This window comes from Canis aureus, chromosome 14 (assembly GCF_053574225.1).
Source record: "Canis aureus isolate CA01 chromosome 14, VMU_Caureus_v.1.0, whole genome shotgun sequence".
NCBI classification, from domain to species: Eukaryota; Metazoa; Chordata; class Mammalia; order Carnivora; family Canidae; genus Canis; species Canis aureus.
This window is the reverse complement of record NC_135624.1, coordinates 53337416-53365073: the sequence shown is the minus strand read 5'-3', so window position 1 is coordinate 53365073 and position 27658 is coordinate 53337416. Positions and strand designations below refer to the sequence as shown.

The window sequence follows — 27658 nt, the reverse complement described above, 5'->3', positions numbered from 1 at the left end:
ATTTAGTTCTAAATATCCTAATTATTGTATGCTTTGTGAATGGTAAAACACATTATGTTTCCAAATACAATATGGTATTAAAGAGGATTTATTTATTTAAGAAAAATGATCCATCTATTATTGGTTCTAAATTTTATTCTATTAAATAATCTTTGGAGGATGCTAAGATTTTCATTAATTCCTAGTTTCAGTCAATATCTTAATAGTAAATACTAAATGCAGGCTTTTTGTTAACTACATAAAAATAAGTAAATAAACAAAGATTCAAAGCAACTTCTCAGCAAATTCTCCACATTAGCTGACTTAAACTGAAGCTTACAAAAATTGGAATTGGAGATCATATTTTTTTTTTCCTTCACTGCTCTTCCTACCACTGAGAGTGCTGTGCTATTGGGTGAAACAGAATCCCAATTAAACTCTTCTTTATCTCTGTCTGTGATCCAATCCGTAAAACAGAGTCTAAGGCACACCAGTTTATACAATTTTGGAGATTTTAATTGTTTCTTTTAAATGTTTAGTTGAGCTCCAGTGAATTTCAGTGTTTTAAAAAAACAAAACAAAACCACCAGTCCTCATCTAAGCACCAGGTCATAAAATACGAAATAGAAGAATGTATTACATGAAATGCAGCACTTGTATTCAAGGTGAAGAAGAGCAGGGCAGAGAAAAGATTTTAGAAATGATAAACAGGGTCAATAGGTTTTCATTAACATGTGTATATAAAGCAAAGTTATTCTCTTTGGAGCAGGTTGGGTGAAGAGGACATTTTTAGAACAGGTAAGTAATCAACGGTTTTAAAATCAAAATGTCTTAGTCCAAAAGATAAACTCCATTCTGCAGTCTTACAGGGTGTATCAGGCAAAAATCAAAGAGGTTTCTTCTGCAGCGGCTTACACCCTTTCTCTGGGCAAGGAAAGCATGATGCACTCTAGGTAGATCCAGATTTTTCTCATATGTGTTTCCCAAGAAAATACCTAAGCCACCACATGCATTCATTTTTCATTTAAGTAATAAAGTAATAATAATAACTAACATTTATGCATCTGTTACTCTTTCAGGCATTCACACGTATTATTTAATGCCCGCTGCAGTAACTTCATTAGGTAGGTACTATTTTCATCCCTATTATACAGTTGAGGAAACACAGAAAGGTCATAGAAATTGGCCAAGTTTAAAATATTAGCAATTAGAGGAGCCAAGCTTTGACCCACAGATGCAAAATTTTTTAAAAAGAGAAATCAGAAATGGATTTTGGTAATTTACTGAAGTTAATAGAAAAGAAAACATTAAAGATTTAGGCCATTCTCAGGCCTGTCCTTTAAAAAGATAAACGAAGCTATTTTCTACATGAATTCATGAAATCACCCAAACTCCCCATACTCTTAATTATTATAATCCCTTTATGAAGCAGTATTTTAACAACAAAGTCTTTCTACAAGACTTGATTGCACTTTATGGTATCTGATAAGCTTATATTTAAAAGTCAAAGACTAGTTATATTTGAAAATATGCACATTGAATTTTAATTTATACTAAATTCTTTTGGGGTAGTTCCCTATGAAAATGATCACTTTTATAATAATTAATCGATAGTTTATCATATGCATATCCACCCTATAGTATGTAAATAGAGTTAGCATTTAATTCATCAAATACAGAGTAACACATACACACGCAGAAACACATATAAATCCTATTTTTTTTCATTTTACATTACCAATGAATCCTAAACTATTAGTAGTTAGTATAATGCATGTTTTATTTAGCCTACCATAGCAATCAGTCAAGTGCAAATGTGAAAAATATTTAATTCCTTTTTTCTCTCAAATCTTTAACCCCCTTGATTTGAGCGACAGCTTCTCTTTGGCTCCAAAACTCTAGGAAGCCGATTTAAGTGGGGTTTAGAGGGAAAAAAAATCCACAAAATCACTTCAAAGCTACCAACAGACTTCAGAGAGCAAAGTAACTTTTCTTTTCATACAATTCAAAGTATATTTCTACCCAGAAGTCACTGAATTTTAGAGAGTTTGTGAAGACTTTTTATCACTCAAAGTTTAATCGTGATATCTTGTGCTTTCCTAAAGAAAATGTTGCTAGCATTCTTTAGTGATAAATACGAGCACCATGAAGATATTCCAGAAAAAGGAAATATTTGGAGACTTTCTTCCATTCTTCCCTCTAAACTGCAGCATATGCTATTATCAAAAGAGCCTCTCTAAATTAATGTCAGGGTTTCCTCAATATAACAATCAGAACAAATTTGCAGACATCCTGTTGGGATTAAGTCTGAAAGTTATGGCCCTACCCCAAATGAACAAAGCCAAATGAGCTATCTCAAATTACTATTTCTTACCAACTTCTTGGTATACACATCTAAAATGACTTTTAGTAGGATATTATGCTATTTTGCTATTTTTTTTTATTTTGTTAAGTTTTACCCCTAGTTCCAATGTATGTGCTCTTTTATTCCTTGCTACTATGTTCTTTTAGGTCTCGCTCCTAATTTCTTTGTTCTATACGCCTTAGTTTTTTGTTTGTTCTGTACTCTTTCTTTCTCATTTCTAATATTATCTTCTTGCAAGATAATATTTTAGAAACTAGAAGGAAAATGAATGAATAAACAAGCAAAAAAATCATCAACTGGTATAACCAATCACGAAACAAAGTGGAGAAGCTCCATGTCTTTCTGATTCATTGAACATTTATTGAGCACCTGGAGGTCTGAATCTGCAATACTTTCATATGTGTTGGTGTACTTCAATCTTTGGCTTCGAAATCAGTGATTAAAAAGACAGTTCTCAGGGGATCCCTGGGTGGCGCAGTGGTTTGGCGCCTGCCTTTGGCCCAGGGCGCGATCCTGGAGACCCAGGATCGAATCCCACGTCGGGCTACTGGTGCATGGAGCCTGCTTCTCTCTCTGCCTGTGTCCCTGCCTCTCTCTCTCTCTCTGTGACTATCATAAATAAATTAAAATTAAAAAAAATATATCCATATTAAAAAAAAAAGACCGTTCTCAGAACATCTCAGAAAATGACTAGCAGTATATGTTTTAACTTGTTTTGTAATAATCACAGGAACTATTCTTGCAGGGGAAGGCAATTCTTTGATCCAGCAACTGGAAAATAATTCAGGAGTGTTTAAACATGTTCTTAATTAAATCTAAAAGATTAATATATTTAATATGGAATCATTAAGGAAAGTTTTAGGAGGGGGGACCTGGGTAGCTCAGTTGGTTAAGCCTCTGACTCTTGATTTTAGCTCAGGTCATGATCTCAGGGTTGTGACATCAAGCCCTGTATTGGGATTGTGCTCACCACAGAGTCTGCTTGAGATTCTCTCTCTCCCTCTCCTCTGTCCCCCTGCACTTCTCATGCTCTTGTGCTCTCTCTCAAAATAAATAAGTAAATAAAATCTTAAAAAAAAAAAAAAAGAAGAAAAAGTTTTAGGGGAACTATTTTTAATCCTCCTTTTCCCAGAAGTCCTGCCAATGCAAAGTTCAAATACCCACATTGGTGAAATCCAACCCAAAAAAGCTGGCAATGGGTATTTTTTCCTAGAAAATATAAAATCCAAACTAAGCTTTAAATATGCCATGATTTTTGATAATTTAAACCCAAAGCTGACAAAATATAACCATATCCATCTTTGAGGGTGTGTGCTTAATTTCCAGAGGAGGAAAAACAATTTTGTTTATTTCTTCTAAGTTAAAATGACTGAAGGAGAATGAGAAAGAAAAACTCCAACATTTGAGTTTGTTCAAGGACAAGACAAAGAGTGGTGACAGTTGGTTTTACCACACACAGTAATGACTCTCTGGATATAAAGTAGGGTCCCAGAGAAAAGTTAGGGGTAAGAAAAACTAAATTGAAAGGGTAAAACCTTGTTTTCAGCAAACTTGCAGAAGATAAACACCAGAAGCCAGGAAAAACAAACAAACAATGAAAGGGGTTTCATTGGGGAAGGCAGCACAGGAAAGAGGTGCTTCACCATAGTTTAACAGTAAATCACAGCCAGTGAAAAATTTCAAGTAGCAAAGTGACTAAAGGATTTTTTTTAGGTTAAGACAATTTGCAGAGATGAAACACAGAGTTCCTTCCATTGCCCTAAAATCTCAGTAGACTCTGTTGTACCTATAAATGATTTGTCTGGGTAGTTCATGGAAAATTAAGGAAGAGAGATTATCAGTCTAGTTCAGTGTCCTGTGGACAGAAAGGACTAGAAATGATAATAAGAGATCAATATATGTAGGAAGTCAGAGCCAGAAGAGACAACAAGGCTATAATTCCCTAGGAATCTGCAGAAATTTCAAGTCTGCACAGCACATGAGATGGGGATTCCTGATTTTTACTCCAAGCTCAACCGAGTGACTTAAGCTGACATTCAGTTCACAAAGCAAACAAACAAACAAACCCTGGACAATTTCCTCTTAAACAGAGGAAATGTAAAATTTAAAGAAACATGGAGAGACAGTTTGAAACTTCTACACTTTCTTTAAAATCAGTCTTCCCTGAAAGGAAAGAGTTAACTAAACCAAAACAAAACGTCCTACCTTTTCTTACTCCAAACTTATAAGAGAAGATTCAACTGTTTCCAATTTGAATCAGAAAGGTTTTAAGAATTTCATTTGAAATATCTTCACAGATCCCCAAGCATATTTGGACTTTTTGTAAAAGTGGCTCATGTGAGTTCTGAATACCAGGGTCTGAGTGTTTGATTTCTATGGCTGTGTAATGCCTCGGGGTTGGGAGCCTGTTAGTCATCAGGAGCCTGGTGCTAACACATCACAGGTAATAAAGCAGATATTGTATGTTGCCACAGAAAACTGATATGGGTCCCCATAAAACATGAAGGTGTCCAAAGCATGCCTTTTGCTGTAGTTGTCATTTGTACTTTATTAGGATTCCTAAGACCCAGGTCAATATCAGAAAATTGGACATCAGCCCAATCATTGCATTTTGTTGACAGCTTAACTGTGCCAGAACCTCAATCTCACATTTAGCAGACAGAATAGACTTCTGTTTCCAATAAGCTCTTAACAAAAAGAATCTATGAAGACTGTATGTTTACAGAAGTCTGGGCACCATGAGGAGAAGAATGTGAAAGTATCTGACAAACTGCAGACCTGAGTATGTTCTATGTTCAGGATTTCGCTAAGCTTCCTGGATAAAGCTACAATATGACAAGGTACACAAATTTAGGAAACCTAATGAGGAGTTATTCTGGGTGCAAATGTTAATTTTCAAATATTGTTTATGTTTCCAACTTACACGTTTTCCTTAAGAAATGTATAAGCTGTCAACTAAAGTATGTAGCATCAATATGTTTATTTATCTTAGCGAAGAAAGGCAAACTTAAATCTCCATGTTATAAGCATACACTGATCATATCTCAATGGCATTGTGAGACCAAATCAGAGGTATGGCATGGCTATATATTTTTAGAAGCATTGTTATTCTTTACAACTGAGGATAAATCAATTATGTCCTAACATAATCAATTATGTTCTAACAGAATGTTGATTTACTGTTGGACCACAAAAAAAATAGTATTTCATTCACTATTCTTCTTTGTTTGTTTTGTTTAAACCTTTAACTCGCAGATATCTACATTTACAGAGACACTGGCTATCTCTAAGTGTTATAGTTTAACATAAGAGGCAACAGAAATGTCTTGGTCTATTTTATCATCATCACATTTGCTCATCCAAGCAAGTCCCACTAGGATATGGAAGAAAATATGGGTTCCATTTTTAATGACAGTAATCAGAAGCATATATTCATTCATTTTCTTCTTTTTTGAGTAGTGAAATGGGGTTATATTGGTGACTTTACATGCCTTTTAAAAACCTTCCCTCTATTGATGTTCCTAAATTTCCTAAATAGAGAACAGCATTACCTTGAACGGTTTGGCCAATGGTTTGGCCTTCTTAGAATATATGTTCATAAATCTGAAATTTTACAAGATGGGGTTAGTTAAAACAAGCTAAGAAATTTTTAGAAATAGGGTACAAACATAGTAAATTCTAAAGAATGTGAAATATATAGTAACATTATAATAGGATTTTTTTTCTCTCCAAAGTTTCTGCTAAAACCCCCACAGGTCAAGAACAAAATAAAGGAAAGCCTTCCAAACTACAGTTGCTAGACCATCTAAGCAAGACTTAAAAATGAGATATATTAGTTTACTTGGACTGCCATAACAAAGTACCACAGACTAGCTGGCTTAAACAATAGAAGTTTATTTCCTCACAATTCTGGAAGCTAGACTCTAATATCAAGGTATTGTGAGAGTTGGTTTATTTTTCTGAGGCCATTGTCCTTGGCTTGTAGGTGGCTGTCTTCTCCTTGTGTCTATGCAATGCATGGTTTTCTCCCTATACATCTATGACCAAATTTCCTCTTCTTATAAGGATACCAGTCATGTTGAATTTGGGCCCACTCCAATAATCTCCTTTCACTTCTTTAAAGACCTAACCTCCAAAAACAGTCACATTCTGAGGTCCTGGGGGTTAGGATTTCAACAAATGAATTTAGGAGGAACACAATTCAGCCCCATAACAAGAGAAAATCAAATCCCTGCATCCTGAAACTCAATAGAACTTCAAAGGTATAAATGAATTGAGGGTGAGAAGCCAAAAAAGAAGCTTTTTCAGAGAAAATTATTGGCTTTTTATGGTATTTTCCCTATCCAATTCATAAGGGAGGAGAGGTAAATACTTCATCTTTACTCCAAGTAGGTGAGAAAAGCTTCAAAAGAGCTATATTTTTTACAACTTGACATATCATGAAGTTAGTTTTTGATATATATAATGGAGAAATATAATATAAAAAGATATAGCTAACATGAAATTTAATTTTATAAAAACGTGTCAGTTTGATGGAGCCAGGCGACACCCAGATATTTAGCCAAACATTTTTCTAGGTGTACCTGTGAGGGGTTTTTTGGACAAGAGTACCATTTGAATAGGTGGAATGAGTAAAGCCAATTGCCCTCCCTAAGATGGGTGGCCTTCATCAATTAAAGACCTAAATAGAATAAAATGACTGACATTCCCATAAGTAAGAGAGAGCTCCTCCTGCCTGACCATTTATTTGAGTTTGAACATCAGTCTTTTTATGCCTATAGACTCAAACTGAAACTTGGCTCTTCTTCGGTCTCAAGACTAAATTTACACCATCAAGTCTCCTGGATTTTTGTGTTTTTTTGTTTTGTTTTGTTTTGTTTTGCTTGTTTACTAGAATTTACATCATCAGGTCTCCTGGTTCTCAAGCATTTGGACTGGGCCAAAATGAAATCACCAGCTCTCCTGGGTCTGCAGCTTATATGGAAATATACATAATAAGATACTATATACATCTAGATTTATATAATACAGATATACAAAAGATTTATTATAAGGAATATATATACATTCTATTGGTTTTCTCTGGAGAACCTCTTGATTTTTGGCTCAGCTAAAACTGTCAAGAGATGACCATACTGGAAATAAATTATATTGCCATTTCTGATAGAGTAGAGGAGTGCTTCCCATAGTCTAGAAGAGATCATGCAAATGGTAGCTGCCTTTAGGGTCACTTTCAAAGAGACTGGAGATGTATTGTTAGATGGGGAGGCTGAGGGTGTTACCACATAGCTCCCAACAACAAAGAGGCATTGCCTAATACAAGGCAGGCTGCAATCTTTGAAATCTCCAAGAAAATCATCAGAATGTCTCAAGAGAGAAAGATTTAGTGTTGAACTTGAGCACACAGATGCCAGGTCAAAATTATATTTTCAAAGTAGATGGTTATGACCCTTATCTCTTCTCCTTTCCCCTGTTGCAATCCAAGAATGGTCACAAAATGGAAGAAACAGAGAGCTCACCAAATTGATCATGCTCACTTCCTTAACTCACAGCAGGCTTCCCAGACTGAAGCAAGTGTATTCAAATTGTGTCCCAGGTGTTTAAATTCACAGAGCGGATTTGATATGTTCTTTAGTGAGTTACATTATTACACTGGCAGTTACCAGGAAATTTTTACTGTCTAAGAATAACTGGAAAAATCTATAAGGACTGATTAAGATCTGTTCCACAGCCTGGGGAAAAAAAGCCTAGGTGGTGTGTAGGGACAATTAGAGAGAAAAGGAATCTTACTTTATGATTTCAGTCACTTAAATTCCTGCTTATTCAATATAATTGTTAACAGTCATTTGTGAAAGCAAACAGGAAAATATGTGAATAAATCCCATAGCATGGAAGTGTTCTTGGTATTTCTCAAACATTTTACTTCAGTTTAACAAATACTTAAAGTATGTCTGCAATATGCCAAACTGTTTTGTTAAGTTTTGAGAGTGTAGAAACGAATAACAGAAGCTGCCTGAGGGAGTTTATAGCTTAGTGTGGAAAAAAATATGTGAAACATAATTTCCCTGTGATACACTTAGTTGCTCTGGTAGAGATGGCCAGAGGAGCTTAAAGATTTTGTACAGGGAGCCACCACCACCACTAAACATCATCATGGGGCGACTAGACGGAGTATTTGAAGCATTTTGGCACTGTTCTTACTGTTCTAGGCCTTGAAGGTCAGTCAGGCACATTGGGAAATATGTATCCCTAACACTTTGTAAAACTGATTATTTCTCTATATAAGAAAAAGCTTCATATGAAAATCATACATTCATTTAACTCTTAGGTCTATATTTCCACTCCTGAGGTATCAAGATTTGTCAGGTTTGATTTCCAAAAATGCTGAAAACAACTATTTTTAATAAAACTTTTAATCCAAAATCTACCACTAAATAATAGTAAATCACAGCAGTATCTATCTAAATCTGAAGTGAAAAAATACTCAAATTATATAAACTATGGCTAAAAGTTATGACTGCTCAAAATAAGAGATAATAGACTTGGTTAAAATAAATCCAATGTAAAACAACTTTTTCTTTTTCCTGTTTTATACTTTTTGGGTAGGGTAAAGTTTATAAGAGCTTTAAAAATCATCCCCAGTTCTCCCCAGATAAATTTAGGCCAAGCAAAGCAGTCACGGATGGCAACGGAACTTAAGGACTAAACCTAACTGGATGGGTTGCCTGCTAAAACAAACACATCAATATTATCCAGAGGATTATAATATGACTTGGAGTCTACAGACTTTTACATTCACAATATTCAGGACACAACTCAAAATTTCTCAGCATATAAAGAAATCAAGAAAATCTGAAAAATTATCAAGGGAAAAGATTATCAGCAAATACCAACCAGGAGATCACACAAATAGAGCAAATTATCTGACAGATTTTAAAGCAGTTATTATTACTATGCTCCTGAGGTAAACAAAAGGCACTAAATTGAATGAAAAGATAAGAGCTCTCAGCAGATAAATATAACAAAAACCCAAATGGTAATGATAAGAAGTGGAAAGTGCAATACCTAAAATAAAATAATTTTTTTTTTTTTTTCTGTAAGGTTGACTATACCAGGGTGAAGGCTGGGCCTTGCCTTGCCTATCTGCCCACCTTGCAAGTACTTAGTGCGGCATCTGACACATTGTAAGAGCTCAAGAAGTGAGGTGCTAGCATTTTCATTAGCAAGATGTCCTACATTATAAGACCTCAATAAATAACTTCAAATATGACTCACATACTGTTTCAAAAAAATAAAGCAAACAAGGCTGCCTGCGGGGGGCTCAGTCGGTTAAGCATCTGCCTGCAGCCCATGTCATGATCCCAGGGTCCTGAGATCAAGCCCTGCATCGGGCTCCCTGCTCAGGGGGAGTCTTCTTCCCCCCTCCCTCTCCCTTCTGCTCATGCTCTCTCTCTCTCTTTCAGTTGCTCTGTCTCAAAATAAAATAAAATATTAAAAAAATAAAGCAAATAAATAAAAACACCTAACTAGATGGGCTAGAGAGAATGGAGATGAAATTAACTTGTAGATAGTCAGTAGAAGTTATCCAATCTGAAGAACAGAGAAAAAATATTGGAAATAAAAATTAATAGATGCTCAAATAACTGAGAGAATATCAAAAGTCCTAACCTAAGAAAATTAAAGTATTAGGAGAGGAGAAAGAGATTAGGCACAAAGAATATTTGAAGAAATAATCACCCAAATTTTCTCCAGTGTGATGAAAGACATAAAGTTAAGTGAATACTAAACAAAATTAAACTAAAATAAAATAACAACAAATATAGGCACATTATCATCAAACTGCTACATTAAAACATAAATGAAAAAAAATAAAAACAGTTGGAAAAATGATACATTTTGTTAGAGGCTAAATTGTGTCCCTCTAAAATTCATATATTGAAGCCTTAACCCCTGGACCTCAGAATGTAACTATTTATACATAAGGTCCTTAGGTAATTAAGGGCCCCTGGGTGGCTCAGTTGGCTAAGCACCTGGCTTCAGCTCAGGTCATGATCCCAAGGTCCCTGGGATCCAGTCCCACAATGGGCTCCCTGCTCAGTGAGGAGTCTGCTTCACCTTCTCCTTGTGCTCTCTCTCTCAAATAAATAAATTCTTTTTAAAAAATGGGTAATTAAAGGGGCACCTGAGTGGTGGACTCTTGATTTTGGCTCAGGTCATGATCTTAAGATCCTGGGCTTGTGCCCTACATCAGGCTCCACGCTCAGTGGGGAAGTCTGCTTGAGGATTCTCTCTCTTTCTCCTTCTGCTCCTCCCCCTGCTCTCTCTCTCCCTTAAATAAATAAATCTTTTAAAAAATAGATAAAGTATAATAAGATCACTAAGGTGGGGTTCTAGTCCAACATGACTGGTGTCCTTATAAGAAGAAGAAATTTGGACACAGACATACACAGAGGGAAGACTATGTGATGATACAGGGAGAAGATGACCATCTAGAAGGATAGGTGTAGGTAAAGCTTTCTTACAAGAAACTTAAGAAATCAAAACATGAAAGAAAATAGATAAAATGGACCCCATCAAATTTAAAATTTTTGCTCATTGAAAGACACCATTTGGAAAACAAAATGGCAAGCCACAGACTGAGAGAAAATATTCACAACACATTTATCAGACAAAAGGAATGTAACTGGAACATATATAAAGAACTCTTAAACTTTAATAATAATAATAAAAAGACAATCCAATTTATAAAACAAACACTTGAATAGTCATCTTAGGAAAGAGTATATGGCCAAAAAGTACACGAAAAAAATGTTCAACAATATTAGTTAGCAGGGAAATGAAAATTAAAATCATAATGAGATATTAATGGCTAAAATTAATTCTTAAAAATCAAACCTACACCTACCACCTGACCCAGCCATAATACTCCAAGCTATTTAACCAAAGGATACAAACACATTATGTCCACAAAACATGTATACAAAAATGTTTTTAGCAGCTTTAGTTGTAATAATCAAACACTGAGATAAATATAAATGTAAATATAAATAAATATAAATTTATGTGTAGGAAGGAAGAAATGGGCATGTCCATTCTCTAGAACACTGCTCAGCAATAAAAAGGAATAAATTATTGATGGACACAAGAACAGAAAAAAAAATATCAAACCCATAATGCTGAGTAAAAGCAGCCAGATTTTTTAAAGCATATTACATTTATATGAAATTCTAGAACAAACTATTATAGGTTCAGAAAACAACTTTGTGATTGGAGATGGGAAGATGTTAAATAGAGAAATGAATTACAAAAAGGCTTAAGAAAGGTACCTGGGTGGCTCAGTCAGTTAAGCAACTCACTTTGGCTCAGGTCATAATCTCCAATCCTGGGATTGAGCCCCATGTCAGGCTTTGTACTCAGTGGGGAGTCTGTTTGTCCCTCTGCTCCTTGCCCTACTCATACTCTCAATCTCTCTCAGATAAATTAAATAAATAAATAAATAAATAAATAGCACAAGAAAACTTTTGGTTGTAATGAAAACACTCATTATCTTGTAATTATTTCTCAGATATAAATACATCTGTACCTATCTACACACCTGTATGTGTACAGACATATACACACATATGCATATATACACACATATAGACACCTATGTGTATGTATGCACATGGATTGACCAATTTCTATATTTGCCAGCATTCTTGTAAAGTAAGCCTGTCCCCTCAGCATTGAAAATCTGTTCTTCCACATTACCACTTAGCAGGTATTTCTAAAATTCTTTCACAGCCTCTTCATCTGCAGAACTTACCTCGTACGTGAGTTTAACATTTTTCACGTGTTGAAATAAATTTCTAGCCCTGAGATGGAGCCACTCCTTCCTCAGGGTACCATATCAGCAGTCAGCAAACTGAAACTTCAGTAAACACGCCTCTATTAAACCGGAAGCACAGCAATGTCCTGTCAGCCAGTCTCCAAACACTTCAAGACAACTCTGGGCTCCCTACTTCTTTGTTTCTCGATCTCTGTAAATAAGATCAACCAGCCAATCAACTTAAGCTGAGTACCTCCTTGTTTCCTGGTTGCCTCTTTTATAGAAGCTTCAAACCCTTCTCTCTTACTTTGGAGTTCTCTAAACTCCTGGGAGTGGAAAGTATCACTTCATGAAGTGTTAAATACTGAAATACTGTTTGTTTGTGTCACCTAAATTGTCTTCTTTAATGAAACACATCATATGGCCTTTTGAAACACAGAAGTCAGCCAGCACCAGTCAAGGAGGGTTTCATATTTTCCAGACATAAATTTCTTTAGTTTTCAGCCTCACCATACTCCAGTCCACTATTGCCTTTTCCACTTAGTCCTCATCTGATGAATCTACAAATTTATCTACTTCTCCACATTTTCGATAGTTTCATCGATAGATGTTACTTGGGTACCTTCTGGAGCAGCCTCACATATATCTTGATAAATTTCCTCTTCCTTTTTGGGATGTATTATATTGTTGATTCATGAACATTGAACTCAGAGCCAGAAACACTAGATAGAACTCATGCCTCAACAAACCTCATCTAAAATACATATTTTCTTGGTTATGCAAATCACAGCCTTCTTAACACTTCAAAGCACTAGACAGCACTTCAGCATTTGGCTGGAGAGACCATTTTAAACAGCAAAATCACTAACAAAAAAGCACGGAAATGTGAACAAAGTGTTATTGAATAGACCTGCCAAAAAGAGCACACTTATTTATAATAGAAGCGAAGTGTGAAAACAGAGACTGTTTTTTTAAATTTTTTTCTGTTCTCTACCTGCGTGAGACTGACTGCAAAAGTGCCATGAGTATTGATTTGGGGGTAACAAACAAATTGTATCAAGTAGGTGAATTTGCAAATACGGAATTGCAAACAAGGATCAACTACAGTGTAACTGCTATACTCCGGTTATACTCCAATGAAATTGTGAAGAAAATTGTTGGTTCGTGTTCAAATGAATGAATGAAGGAGCTTCCGTAACTTGCAGAACAAAGCCTTCAATTACAGAAATATACAATAGCTAGTCTGAGATTCTGAGGAAATAGGCAGTAATCTCTGCCCATTCCTTCTGTGCCAACTGCAGAACAAAAACCACACCTGACAACTGATAGTAGCATGGCTGCAGCTTGGTGAGTCTGATACTTTATTGTAGTCCCATCCACACTTCAGGAACAGAACATGTGGAGGAAAAAATGGAAATAATAGCAGACCACCCTCCAACACAGTTTATACATGTGTTTCCCCCTGCTCTGAAGAGGCAACCAGAACCTTTCCTCTGTGGAGACCTTTTACAGGTCTACTCATTCCCAAGCTTCCAACAACCACTGTGACCTAAAAAAAGAAAGCCTATACATTTTTCTGGTATAAAACTAGTACTTCAAAGATGTCACTGGAATGATTCTTGTGCAGGCAATTTAGAGACTACAGCTCCCTTAGTTCTAAATCATGTCTCTTTCCAAGTTTAGTTAGCATAGCATACGTGCCACCAAGTAACTTAGAAAAAGACGAATTTTAGGGTCTCCCTACAAACAGTGAGTACCGCCACTATCTCGTAAATGTGTCACTGGCCTACTGTTGCTAAGCTACTCATCTTAAGATTCTTTCTCCACATTTGGTTTTCAATTATTCCTCATCATCTTTATTCATAGATCACATGTGTCTAAATGTAAGCTGCTTTATCTATGTGTAGCTGTTCCACTATGTCTAACAGTTGTTTAAGCTATTTACTCTTTTTTTAAACTTGAATTTCTACCTCTATGCTGCTATTTTTGTGACAATGTATTTTGTTTCTGCCTCTCTGAGCATATGTGTTTCTATCATCCTCCATTCTTCTCTTTTTCTTCTCTGATTACTATCATTCTGTATCATTACTCATCTTTGCAGGTCTCTTTCTTAATCTGCCTTTCAGTTTTTGTCATTTCTTTTCTTTTTTTTTTTAATTTTTTTTTTTATTTATTTATGATAGTCACACACAGAGAGAGAGAGAGGCAGAGACACAGGCAGAGGGAGAATCAGGCTCCATGCACCAGGAGCCCGACGTGGGATTCGATCCCGGGTCTCCAGGATCGCGCCCTGGGCCAAAGGCAGGCGCTAAACCGCTGCGCCACCCAGGGATCCCCTCTTTTTTTTTTTTTTCTTAGTTTTTGTCATTTCCTATAGCTGACTTTCTGACTTTTTTTTTTCTTTTATGTTTCCTTTTTCATTTCATTATCACAGAGGACAGCACAATACAGAGGTTAAGAGTATGGTCTCTGGAATCAGACTTTTCAGGTCTGAGTACCAAGTTTCACACTTAGTAGCAATAATGGATAAATTACATAAACTCCCTGGGTTTTAGTTTTTTCACCTGTAAAATGAAGATAACAATAACATTTTCATACAGTTTTTGTGAGCTTTCTCTGATTCATCCTCATAGGGATCTCTATTGCCATTTGCTAACTAAGTTAAATGGTTAATTGCAATTTTTATTATCAGAAATATTATAGAAATAGTAATGGAGACAGTGATACTGAATTAAGTAGGAACAATGACTGGAGTGGGCTAAAGGGGGGTCAAAGAGAAAAGATTTGGGGCAGAACATTAAGGACTTGGGATGAAAGCAATACTTACATACAAAAAGGGCCTTTATGGTCTTTCTGGTTACCATAATTGTATTTAAAAGTGAGGGTTAGCTGATTCTCTTATGAGAAGTGGTGAGAAATCAGGAAGCTTCTGAGAGGTCTGCATGATTGAGAAGAACAGTGGGTCGGAGGAAGATAGGGATGGAAAGAGGTAACAACTCAGAGAGAAGTGTGACAAGGTTTTTAGGATAATGTGAAAGGGATAATGAAGTTTGTCTGGCTTCCATCAGATCCAGAATGGGAGCCTACTGGATAGCATTTTGAATAAGGCAGAGACAGTGTCAGGCTTAAGATGAGAAAACAGCAATGATTCTAATAGGGTACATGTACATATACTATAGATGTACTGCATTATTGTGTTGTCCCAAAAAACAGGTGGCTATGTACATGAACTACTTTTCTCTGGGTATAGTTCTTGTTAACAAAATGAAACAAAAAGCACAAAAAGAATAAATGCTGAAAAGAATCCCATCCTGAAAAGAAATCTTCTGCTTCAGTGATCTGCTCATCTGTAACCATTGGTAACAAAACAATTGTGCTAGTTGACTGTGGCTCTGGAGACTTCTCGCTGAAACGCTCAAAATGCCCTTACAAGCTTGTCTTTGGTCAGAATGCTGAATCAAACCAAAAAGTAAGATAATATTCATTTTTATGTAACTTGTTTATTTCCTTTATCATGATATTTTTGTTCAAGTCCTGAATTCAATGTTTACCTTCTAGAAGAAGTCATTACCTCTTTCAATCATTCTTTCAGCAAGTCTATAATGAACTCCTTGTATGAGTAGGGCATAATCTTATTTGCAAGTTAAAAAACAATGCAAAAATTTTATGACTTTGGGAATCCAAGTCTAGTTTGGAAGACCCACACCACCGAAAAGTAATTACAATAGAAGGTGATAACTCTTAACAAGATTAGGTGTAAGTACCATAGACACATCAAAGACATTGCACTTAATTAGGCCAAAGATGCTTCTGAAATAAATGGCAATTTTTATCCACATATCATCCTATCCACTATGATTTTCTAATCCATATAGAATTGAGACTTCCTTAGCAGGATATATTTATTCTCACAGTTCGAGTTGTTCAGAATCACACTAGATTTTTGTTTGTTTGATTCTTTGAGTTTCTTTGTTTTCAGTTTCATTCACTAGGTTCATTTTGTATTGTATCAACTTACCAAGCTGAAACCATATTTTCCAGAATTTCTTTCACTGCATGGTTGGCCACAAGAGAAATTTCCATTTAGGTAGAAAGGAAACAACAGGCATTATCCTCTGAAAGGGCAGTGTAGGGTAACCAGGGGTCATTGTAGCTCCCACACCTTGTTGCTGGTCTGCTGCCTCAACTTGTGGGTGTGAGGCGGCAACGGCCAGTCCCACAACTGAATCCCAATAATTTTGAATCTTACTTGAGCCTTTTATTCTCAAAAACATGGATGGTTATGAAATCTCCCCACTTGGGATGCCTGGGTGGCTCAGTGGTTGAGCATCTGCCTTCCGCTCAGGGTGTGATCCTGGGGTCTGGGGATCCAGTCCCACATTGTGCTCCCTGCATGGAGCCTGCCTCTCCCTCTGCCCATGTTTCTGCCTCTCTCTGTGTCTCTCATGAATAAAATCTTTAAAAAAAAGGAAATCTCCTCCCTCTCCCACAACCTTTTGTGTTCCAGAAAAAAAAAAGCTTACTGCAAAGAGCCATCCCTACCTTATGACTAGATATGACTTACATATGTTCCACTTGTCTACCTATGACAAGGACAGACACAGAACTTTGTGTCATAAATGATAAGCTGATCTGCTCATTCCCACTGATCACTGGGAACAAAATCCTTTTTAACCAAACTTTGATTAAACTTCTCTCCTTTCCCAGGTTGCTCAACTGTGGCCAACACACAAATTTGCTTTAGCATCCACTTCTGAGAATAAGCTGGCCTCTGATTGAAACAGTCTGTGATCTACTATCTGCCATGCTTTCATCCCACCTCCCTACATCCTTTTCTTTCTAGCCTTATTTACTCCTCTATAAAAGAAAAACCCTCGTGGAGGGGGTGGGTGGCTGGGTGGCTCAGGGGTTGAGTGTCTGCCTTCAGCTCGGGTTATGATCCCAGGGTTTCGGGATCGAGTCCCACATCGGGTTCCCTGCAGGGAGCCTGCTTCTCCCTCTGCCTGTGTCTCTGTGCCTCTCATGAAAAAGGAAGGAAGGAAGGAAGGAAGGAAGGAAGGAAGGAAGGAAGGAAGGAAGGAAGGAAGGAAGGAAGGAAGGAAGAAAGAAAGAAAGAAAGAAAGAAAGAAAGAAAGAAAGAAAGAAAGAAAGGAAAGAAAGAAAGGAGAAAGAATAAACCTCTACCTAGACTTTGAGATGCTTGAAGTCTTATGGACGCAGCTTTCACCCCATTGCAACTGTCCCTTCCCTCACTTTCTCCTTCCCCTTTGCAATAATTCTTTTGTCAAATAAAAACTGCACCAGATGAAGTTAAGTAGGCAAGAAATAATTTATTGAAGATACTGCGATAGGGGAAAGAGATTGAACCCTACTCCATTGAAACAAAAGGCAGAAAAGTTTCTAGGTGCTGGGGTGAGCTGGTAGAATAGTACTGCAGGCTGTTGAGGGGGAGGTTGATCACTGGAATGTGTCCAGCACACTGAGTTATTGTTGAGTTTGCAAATTTTTTTTTTTTTTTTCTGTGACTAGGCCATCAGTGTTCACTAATAGATGCCCATGGAAGTCAGGTCCCTACATTCCCACAAAGACTGGGACATAGAAGTGCTATCTCCTTCAATGTTTACATGTCAAAGAGATGATCCCTCATCTTTGAGAAAGTCATTTCCTGGGTGATAAAACTGGTAAGAGGTTGAAGATTTACATATATTTCTAAGAAGTAGAGCAAGACTATATAATTCCAAGTTTTCTAAAGTAAGGGGTCTTAAAAAAAAAAAAAAAGGAGGTCAGGGACTTTTCATCAGGAGGAAAACTGTCTCAAGTTTAATCCAGCTGAGGGGAATGTTAAGGCCAACTTGGCTGCTTTCAAATAAAGTCCCTCCTTACAAAATCTGGATGTTTTTCATTTGAGTCTCCTTCAACTTCTGGAGTATTTCCTCTTTCAGCTTTTACGAGTCCTAGTTCAGTCAGGTGAACAGAGCTACAGTGAAAAGGTCCAGCTTATCCTGAAGGTCATTCAAGGTTAGAAGCAGTGAAGACCAAATATGGGTTCTAGCTTGTTCTCATTCATTCTGGTCTATCCTCTTTCTCCTCTCTTCACATTCAGCCCTGCTGACCTACACGTAATTTCAGGCCCACCTCCAGGAACAGAGACAACAGCCTTCTAGAGAATTTTTTTCTTTACCACCTCCCACAATTGTAGATACCTTAATAATACAATAAACTTTTTTTTTTTTTATTTTACTCATAGTAATCCTGACTCTGCAACTGAATCCTCCCTGATATACTGCCTCAGCAAATAAGAATGCAACCAGGTACAACTAATTTCCACCCAAAATTATGTTTTTAAAATTAATGCGCCATTAATAACCCTGATATGACAGCAACAGCTTTTTCGCATTCTATAAATATGCAAAATAAAGGAAAAATATATTAGCTTCTTATATTAGATGATCTAACTTTTTTCCTCTTTTTGTAATTCTTTTCTATAAATTCCTTAGCCAAATTAATAAGTGCTCTATTAAGAAGAAAATAAAACCTGATCTTTCATAAGTATTTTTCCTCTTTAGTAAATATCTCCGCCCCCCCCCCTTCGTCTTGAAAAGAAATCCTCTACTTCAGTCATCTACCTTAAAATAAGTTCTGATAATCTGTAACTCTTGGTTACAAAATAATTGTACTCGTTGACTGTGCCTCTGGGGCCTTCTCACTGGTGGTACTCAAAAGTGTCAGTATTAGCTAGTATTTGATCTGAATACTGATTTCCATCCACTACACACCCACTTTCTCTGCATCCTCACCAACACCGTTGTTTTCTGTGTTGTTAATTTTAGCTATTCGGACAGCTATGAGGTGGTATCTCATTGTGCTTTTGATTTGTATTTCCCCGATGATGAATGATGCTAAGCGTCTTTTCATAAGTCTGCTAGCCACCTGGATGCCTTCTTTGGAAAAATATCTATTCATGTCTGCCCATTGCTTACCTAGCTTATTTGATTTTTGAGTGTTAAGTTTGATAAGTTCTTTATAGATTTTTAATACTAACCCCTTATCAGGTGTATCATTTGCAAATATCTTCTCCCATTCTGTAGGTGGTCTTTTAGTTTTATTGTTTTCTTCACTGTGCAGAAGTTTTTTAGATATAAGCATTTTTTTAAATTAAAAATTCACTTGCTCTGCATCTACCCTACAGAATATATTCCCAAATAGACTTGTACACTGATGTACAGTATAGTGTTATTATTTATATATATTGTATACATATTGTACATACATATTAAAACTCAACAACAGTATATGCTTTTTCTGGTACACATTCATATTTAGAGAGATACACAGAAAAAGGTCTGAAAAAATTCAAACCAGACTGTTATAATAATAGTTATCTCTGGGTGAGTAACTGAACTTCAAAAATTGGTAAGTCAAAGAAAAATTTAATCTTATTGTTTCAATTTTTAAATCAGGAGAATGCATTTCTCATGGATACGGTATAACAGAGTGGTTAGAAATCCAGAATGCTTGGTTTTAAATTCCAACTCTGCTATTTACGTATGTGTGACCTTGGGCAAGCTCCTTAACTTCTTTGTTCCTTTGCTTATTTTATTTGTAAAATAGAGATTAAAAACTGCATCTACTTATATATCATTTTGGATATTTAATGATTAACTGAGTTAAAATGTTCTATATACCTCAAGAGTTTAGCAGCATTTCTAGTACATAATACTTGTTAATACTTATAACTTAACATAATCTAAAATATTTCAGAAGTTTAATGTGATCCCAAGAAAAGAGATTACTGTCAATTCTGAGAAATATATATAGAGAAAGAAGTACAAATCTACATTATCTTATTGTATTATTTCACAGGGAGTTGTTTTTTTTTTTTTTTTTTTTTTTAATCATTTGAATGGCAAGAGAAACTTTAAAAACGGGGAACTTTAAATCTCAGATTTAGATAAGTTCATGTGAGAAAACATGCATCAGTGAAGAAAACATCCCTGGTTGGATTAAGGAGTTCACTTAAGGATGTTGTGGGAAAAGAGCATGAAGCATGAAAGGCTTTGAATTCGACGCTTAGGAGTTTGAACTTTATCTGTGTAGCAAAGAAGAGTCCTTGATGCTTTTTTGAGCAGCGGAATGATATGGTATGTTAGCTATTTTAGGTTGACTTTTCTATTCCTGGTATATAGGATTGTACAGGAAAAACCAAAGCCAAGCAGGTTTATCATGACTATAGCAATAGTTTGTATGGTAGTAAGGATGTGAACTAAAATGATTAGCAAGGGGGAAAAAAGAACATTCAAGAGTACCTGAGAATCCTCTGGTTTCCAGAAAAACATTAGCTTAAATCCAGTGAAAGTTGTCATATTTAGAAAATAAAAACATGGGAAACCCAGTTAAATCTGATTGTCAGATAAATCATTATTTAATGTAAATATATCCCAAATATTGCACTTACATTTCCCTGAAATTCAAATTTAACTGGACAACGTGTATTTTATCTAACAATCCTATCCCTGCTAACCAATTTTACCTTTAAAATCAGGTTTAGTCACTCTACAAAGTACTAAATTTAACTCTCTTGTTTGACTGTTTTTTCAGTGATGTGCGATGTGGCCACGTGGCAGTCACAACTTCCTACCCAATTGAGACAGAGAAACTAAAGGGACTCTATGAAACACTGATTTTTTTCTCCTTTTCCTGCTTCTATTCTTGCTAGGACCTACACTCCTACCTCACATACACCTTATAGAACAGATCATATATGTCCTTCTTGTAAAGGTCAAGGATTTAATGATTTCTTTGGAGTCTTCTAAAACAATAGATAACCTCTACGGAGTGACTGGACAGAGTCATCATGAATGTTTTCCAAGGCTACTGACTCACCAAGACCCCTCACTCTAGAGTGTAAATGACTTAAGGAAGACTCCTAAACACTTTTCTTTGTTCCTGGATACCTGAGAAGAAATGTGCACCAGATCACAGTCCTCAATAAAAACTTCAGGTCCCAGGCAAAGACCGGATTCTTTCTTCTTTCCTTTCTGAGTTTCCTGGACACTCTGTCCATATCGATATTCTCTGTATATCTTTAATAAATTCTGTTCTCACTTCTTATCAGTCACATTTGATTTATATCCTATGTGAAGCCAAGGACCCTCTTGGCTGGTCCTGTGGTCCCACAGGCCCAACTAGCCTGCATCGCAGTGGGAATGTCATTATGTCTTCTAATGAAAACTTTCCTCTTCACATTTAAGACATCAGAGCCCGAAGCCATGGGAATAGAACACAAAATGCTTATGAATAGGCTATTAGTGACAGGAGATGCCTCCACTCCCACACCACACCAGTCACTGGTTTTAAGCATATAGGACATCTTTTACACTGTACCACGATATTGCAATTTTCTATCATCCAATTGAAACTGAGACTGTATCTTTAGTAAGTTATTCTACTCTTCCATTAAACCATTCTTCCATTATAATGGTTGATTTGGTACATCATAAAACTGTATATAACACAACTTTTCTTATAAAAATATTACTTTGTCAGACATGGCAGTAAACATTTAGAAAGTCAACACATGGTGGTGCTGGCAGGAGCACTGTGCATAGGAAAGGCAAATCTATACTTAGACTTAGTGCAATTCCAAAGAGAACATATGATGGCTTTCTTCAAAATGGAAGATATCAAATGTAATCACCTGCCCTCTGGAAACTGGCTGACCTCCCAGGAACCAGTGTCATGATCAGGAGCTCAGCACTGGCCTCTACCATTGGTAAATTGGGCATTCATCAGTGGCAATAACCTTAGCTGACCTGGTGAATGGATGTGCACTTTATTTATCTATAGCTAATCCCTCTTCCCATCATCATGAACATTTTGTTAGTGAGCCCATTGAAGTAGCAAAAGGATGGTTGAGGAAAGAGGATGCTTGACATTCACAGAATGGGTCATTTTGTTTACTTGAATACTGTGAGCCTCTATTGAGTAGATAACTTCTGGTGGGTACTGGGGTTTTTGTTGTTGTTCTTTTGTTTTTGTTTTTGAGTTTTAGGGGTGGGAAGGGGCAGAGAAAGAGAGAATCTTAAGCAAACTCCACAACCAGCACAGAGTCCAAAGTGGAGCTCTATCTCACACCCCTGAGATTATGACCTGAGCAGAAATCAAGAGCTGGAAGTTTAACTGTCTGAGCTGCCCAAGGGCCCTTCCTCTGGTGGGCACTTGTGTGCACAAGAACATCTTTAAACTCTGAGAATTCTATCCATGTATCTCTTCTTCATATTTGTTTTGGCAACAATTCTCTAATCATCTTGTTTTTCCAGGACACTGGTCACTTAGCCAAACTAGCCCTTGCCCATAAACAGATATAATCCCACACCTCTGGCCTTTGTTCCTCCAACATAAACTGAATATATAGGTGTTCAACTCACTAGGAGTATTTCCATTTTTCCTGTCCCCCAGTCTTTCCTGGTCATCCTTGAGTGGGGCTATAATACCTATATTGCAGGTTGGTGCCAACATAACATGTGAAACCTTCTCTAAATAAGGTCCTGATGTGCTATTTTTAGTCAGTTAATCCCATATAAACCCTCCATGACACCATAGATGGAACTGGAAGAGATAGGTTGCACTGTAGCTGTAGCAAGTGCCTTAGAAGTTACAGTGACTTACATTTACTTATGCCAATAGACACATTTCCATTTCCTGATGGAGTACCACTCTATACGTCTGGCATTAGAACTTAGTGGATCAGATAATGTACTAGTTTTCTACTGCTATGTAAAAATTACCACAAATTTAGTAACTAAAAATGACACCCATTGATAAGCTCACAGTTCTGGAAGTCAGAAGTCTGGCACTGCATAAATGTATTCTCTGCTCAGTGTCTCATAAGGCTTAAATCAAAGCAAGACTGCGTTTCTTTCTGGATGCTTCTGAGAACATTCAGATTGTTGGCAAAATTCAGTTTCTTAAGGTTATGAAACTGAACTCACCATTTCCTTGACATATGGCCCTCTTTATCTTCAAGTCAACAATAGTGTATCATAATCCCTTTCATGTTTCAAATCTCTGACTTTCTCCTCTTTACTAACTGGAGAAAAATTCCTGTATTGCAATGGCTCAGTTGATTAGGATAGAATAGGCCCACTAGGATAATGGTGAATAATTTCCCTATTTCAAAGTCAACTGATTAATAACCTTTATTACATCTTTGAAGTGCATGGTGTTGCTTGAAAACTCTAGGATCCTATGCTTGATTCCCCTACTTGAGCTTGCTGGAACTTTATAGAGCATCTGCAACTTCCACAAATAACCTTAGGTATTATCTGTTAATGCTCAGTTGAAGAAACTTTTTTTTTTTTTTTTACTCTGGGTTCCATTCAAAATCACCCATATCTTATGGGCTATGTGGAAAACACATCAGCATAGTGGTTTTAAGTCATATCCTTCCCTGTTCACCCAAACTAAATTTCTTCATCTTTTCTCGATTAATGTGGATCAAATAGCTTCAGTAGATGTCCCACCTATGTCAGTAGTAGAGAAACACTGAGATTAATTAGACCATTCTGTTTGTTTCTTCAGCCTTGGAACCCATTTGGGTAAAAAATCATATCCATTTTTTACATTCTTGAGTACTACCACTCCAGGATCCCATCAAGCCCCTGTTAGCCCATTTCAGTGGTGGAATATAATACTACTGTCATCCCAACTTGATGAATAAGCTACTACAGAGATTTTAAAGAATTCTGATGTTCTCTCACAAATATATTTCTCAGTGTTATTATACAGGGAGTATCTTTAAATCACTTGTGGGATATAAGAAGGTAGGGACATATCAGGCTGCATATGATAAATCCAGTCCAAATTTGCTTTGTCACTAAGACCTTGGATTCACTTTCTTATATTTTACCAAGGAAATTCTGAAATCTTGACTTAATTTAATGTAGGTCATAATGTATTCCAGGTTTCAGTCAATCTACCAAGAAGGCAATATGATTCACTATTAGTTCTTTCACCTATAATATAGAATCTATGAAGTCTATGAAACGTGAACCCATATAAGTAGGTTAACCCAATCCAATGTTAGACACTTTTCTCTTTGGTCAAATACTTTTATAGTTGATCATCCATATATACTCTCTGGGATTCTGTTGCTATAAATGAATACAATTTTGCAATCATTTAGATCTGAGAATCATCTTCCCTCAGATTACACAGTATATTAGTTCCTCTTAGCTGTGCTGGGACCCTTTGTTATAGGTCTGAAAGCCAAGAGGATTGGTGGAACGTCTTCAGGGGTATTAAGATCCTCCTGAAATTTGCTTGCCTTCAATGAGTTTATTACAGGGTACTTCTGGTGTCAAGAGAAGCTCACTGAAATTTGAGTGGTCAAGATTATCTGAATATATACATAGGTTTCTGTTCTAACTCCTAAGAGTCACCCTTTCTCAGCCACTTCTCTAACATGAGACCTGGGTAGCCGAATAAATTAACTATGTTGTAATTCTGCTTCCCACAGGATATATTTGAGACAGATTATACTCTGGCCCTATTACAATTATAAAAGATAAGAAATTCTTTTAGGGCATTCATAAATATTTCTTAGTTCTTTAACTGTGGCTTGAGTTGAGAATCTTAAATCTTAAATTTTTCTTTTGTTTCTATGGGTTCTGTGGTACAAAGCAGCCATCCCTCCCCACTTTTCATAATGATTATATATTTCTTTTTTTTAAGATTTATTTATTTACTTATTAATGATAGACATAGAGAGAGAGAGAGAGGCAGAGACACAGCGAGAGGGAGAAGCAGGCTCCATGCCAGGAGCCCGATGTAGGACTCCATCCCGGGACTCCAGGATCTCACCCTGGGCTGAAGGCAGGCACTAAACCGCTGAGCCACCCAGGGATCCCCTGATTATATATTTCTTAATGTAATTCTAGTTGCTATAATAAAAATGCCTCAAATTCTCAGTGGTTTAACATGATAAAAAATCTTTTTTTTTTTCATATCTCAGTCCTATAAAAGTTCATAGTTACATAGCCTTCCATGCAGTCATTCAATTGACTCGGGTCCTTCGCTTATTTATTCCTTAAAATTCTTGAATAACATTAATAATAAAATTGGAAAAGAAAACATAAGATTTATGCAGATTTCCATCCATCAATCCAGGAAATAGCTTACATCACTTGGCCTCTATTTTATGAGACAGAATTTAGTCATATGGTCACATCTAACTGCAAGGCAGACTGAACTTAATCTAGCTGTGTGTCCATGAGGACTTGTTGTGATAAACACACAAACTTGCTGCTATTCTCTATTCTCTTATTCTCATAAAAATATCAAATAAATGTTCTCTTACAAATATCACTCTTATTTTTACACATCATACTCATTCCCAAAGTTTCACCAATTCATGCATTTAGTTCAATGTCCAGAAACTGCAAGTGGTACACATTTCTTATCTTCAGGTAAGTCACATCTTTCTATGACACAGCAACCTGGGAACCAAACTGACAGGTTGTCTTCTCCCTACCTCTAAAACACCCAATAATGGAGTAGGAAAGGAAGACACCAGTAATATCTCCCCTTTGGAAAAGAGAGGAATGCATGACACAAAGCAGTTACTAATCTACAGAAAGGATGAAATCCTGCTGGGAAAGCATTGTAAAATCCAGATATCTGAGAATAAAGAAATATTTTAATTATGCTGTAAATCTTCTTTCTTGGAAGAATAGTTCTTTGGTAACCTTGTTTTTGCCCTCTTTGAAGTATTTCCTTGTTGAATATCCATTATCTAGCTAAGTATGAAAAATGTCTGCCTTCCTTTGGAGCTGAACCAATTTTATAGTCACTTTTGATCCCAGGACTTTTTTGGTTATGTTTTTGAAGACTACCAAATGTTAACAAATTCCATCCTTTTAAGCTGGTGGTTCTTTCCTGTTTGTTTCTCATCCAATCCTTACCCCCCAGTAACTATATGCAAAGCTGTTTTCTAGATTATGCATTAAAGCTTGCCTATTTCATTGCTTCCTCAGCCCACTTCTTTCTTTCTCACAGTATTGGTGATATTACTAAGGCTACCCAGGTTTACATAAGGGAGGAAAATTATTAATCTGATAATTACCACACATATTATTCACTTTTTTAAACAAAGAGTCTTATTAGATCCTGGTTACTTAAGGCCTTCTACAAACTTAGCATTTGGTCTTGTGAAACAGTCAACTTTTCCAATCTCATAAGGCACTTGTATTCTAAACTTGCTCTATTACCTTTGATCTCTGCTTCAAAATCACTCAATTCTTACTTGAGTTAATCTTTTGGCTAAATATCACCAATAGTAACAGGCACACACTGTCACTCCCTTTCAAACTCTCCCCTAAGAAAGATTCTGCTTTCTGCCAAGCTATCAAAGTGATAATTTTACCAAATATCTTGCCATAGCATGAGGGATCACAGTCTTCTAGCTATGTAGCATTTTCATTACTGTTCGTCTCCTATTTGCTTAATTAACACCTATTTTAGTTCTGTTTTTATGGCAGCACCCAAATCATGGCACCAATTTCTGAATTTAGTCAGAGTTTATTCGGAAAAGCAAATCACTCTAGATATTTCAAGTGAGAAGAAACTTAAAAGGCATGTGAGAGTTTTAAAAAATGACCACAACTTCATTAACACTCCTCGCACTGAGATAGAGGATTGGTGTCTTCTCTCCTTGAAACCTGGATTATATGATCTTCAACAATATGGTAAATTATAAGACTCTCCTATAACTTCCAAATCTAGATCATAAGAATCATAAAGCTTATGCTCAGTTCATTTGGGATAGTTACTATAAGAGAAATCAAATGACAAGCAAAGAGACTATCTATACCCAGACTACTACGCTGGAGAGACAAGCTGATAGTCAGTATCAGCTGCAAGCCATATGAATAAGCCTTACTGGAATTCGGTCTATTTCAATTTTCAAGACATTTAATGGCAACCATAAAAAAGACTCCCAAGCAAAAATTTTGTAGCTAGACCTCCTTAAATTTCTGAGATATAAAGCTCTGGACTAAATAAAATGATTGTTTTAAGTTTTTTCCATTCAGGTAATTTTTACTCAGCAAAAGTAACCAGAAGAGTAAGAATTACGCATTTATAAAATTTCTTGAAAGAATTTCTACTTCCACACATGGAAATTTAACTGCCATAGATATTTCTCTTCCACAAACATCAAAGATAAAAACGAAATAAAAACAAACAGACAAAAAAATACCTAGAACCATATAAAATACAGGAACTTCATTTTCAGACATTGAAACACTGGCAGCAAAATACTGTGATCACTAAGAGAAGGGTAACAAATGAGGTAGACTCTATGATTGCCCAAGCTTACAACAGAGAGGCAGTTTCCGGGCTGCAGATCACAAAGGGGAACACAAATGAAGTCCAGAGGACTCACAGAATTGAAGAGAGAAGACAGTGAAAGGAGTTCAGCAAGGTCAAGGCAGCTAGAATTTGTT

The 27658-nt window shown here is 36.3% G+C and overlaps 1 long non-coding RNA gene across 5 annotated transcripts in view; it reads left to right on the top strand.

The window, feature by feature from the left end:
- Positions 1–21567, top strand: part of LOC144283698 (uncharacterized) — a 51246-nt gene extending 29679 nt beyond the window's left edge. Inside the window, exons 2-8 of one of the 5 annotated variants that reach the window (XR_013352248.1) lie at positions 1059–1103; positions 4966–5184; positions 6079–6278; positions 15491–15624; positions 17685–17836; positions 18403–18466; positions 20754–21567. This is a non-coding gene — a long non-coding RNA (uncharacterized LOC144283698). The remainder of the gene's footprint in view (positions 1–1058; positions 1104–4965; positions 5185–6078; positions 6279–15490; positions 15625–17684; positions 17837–18402; positions 18467–20753) is intronic. The other 4 variants (XR_013352244.1, XR_013352247.1, XR_013352245.1 and 1 more) reach the window with 4 other exon arrangements.
- The last annotated feature ends 6091 nt before the right edge of the window (positions 21568–27658 follow it).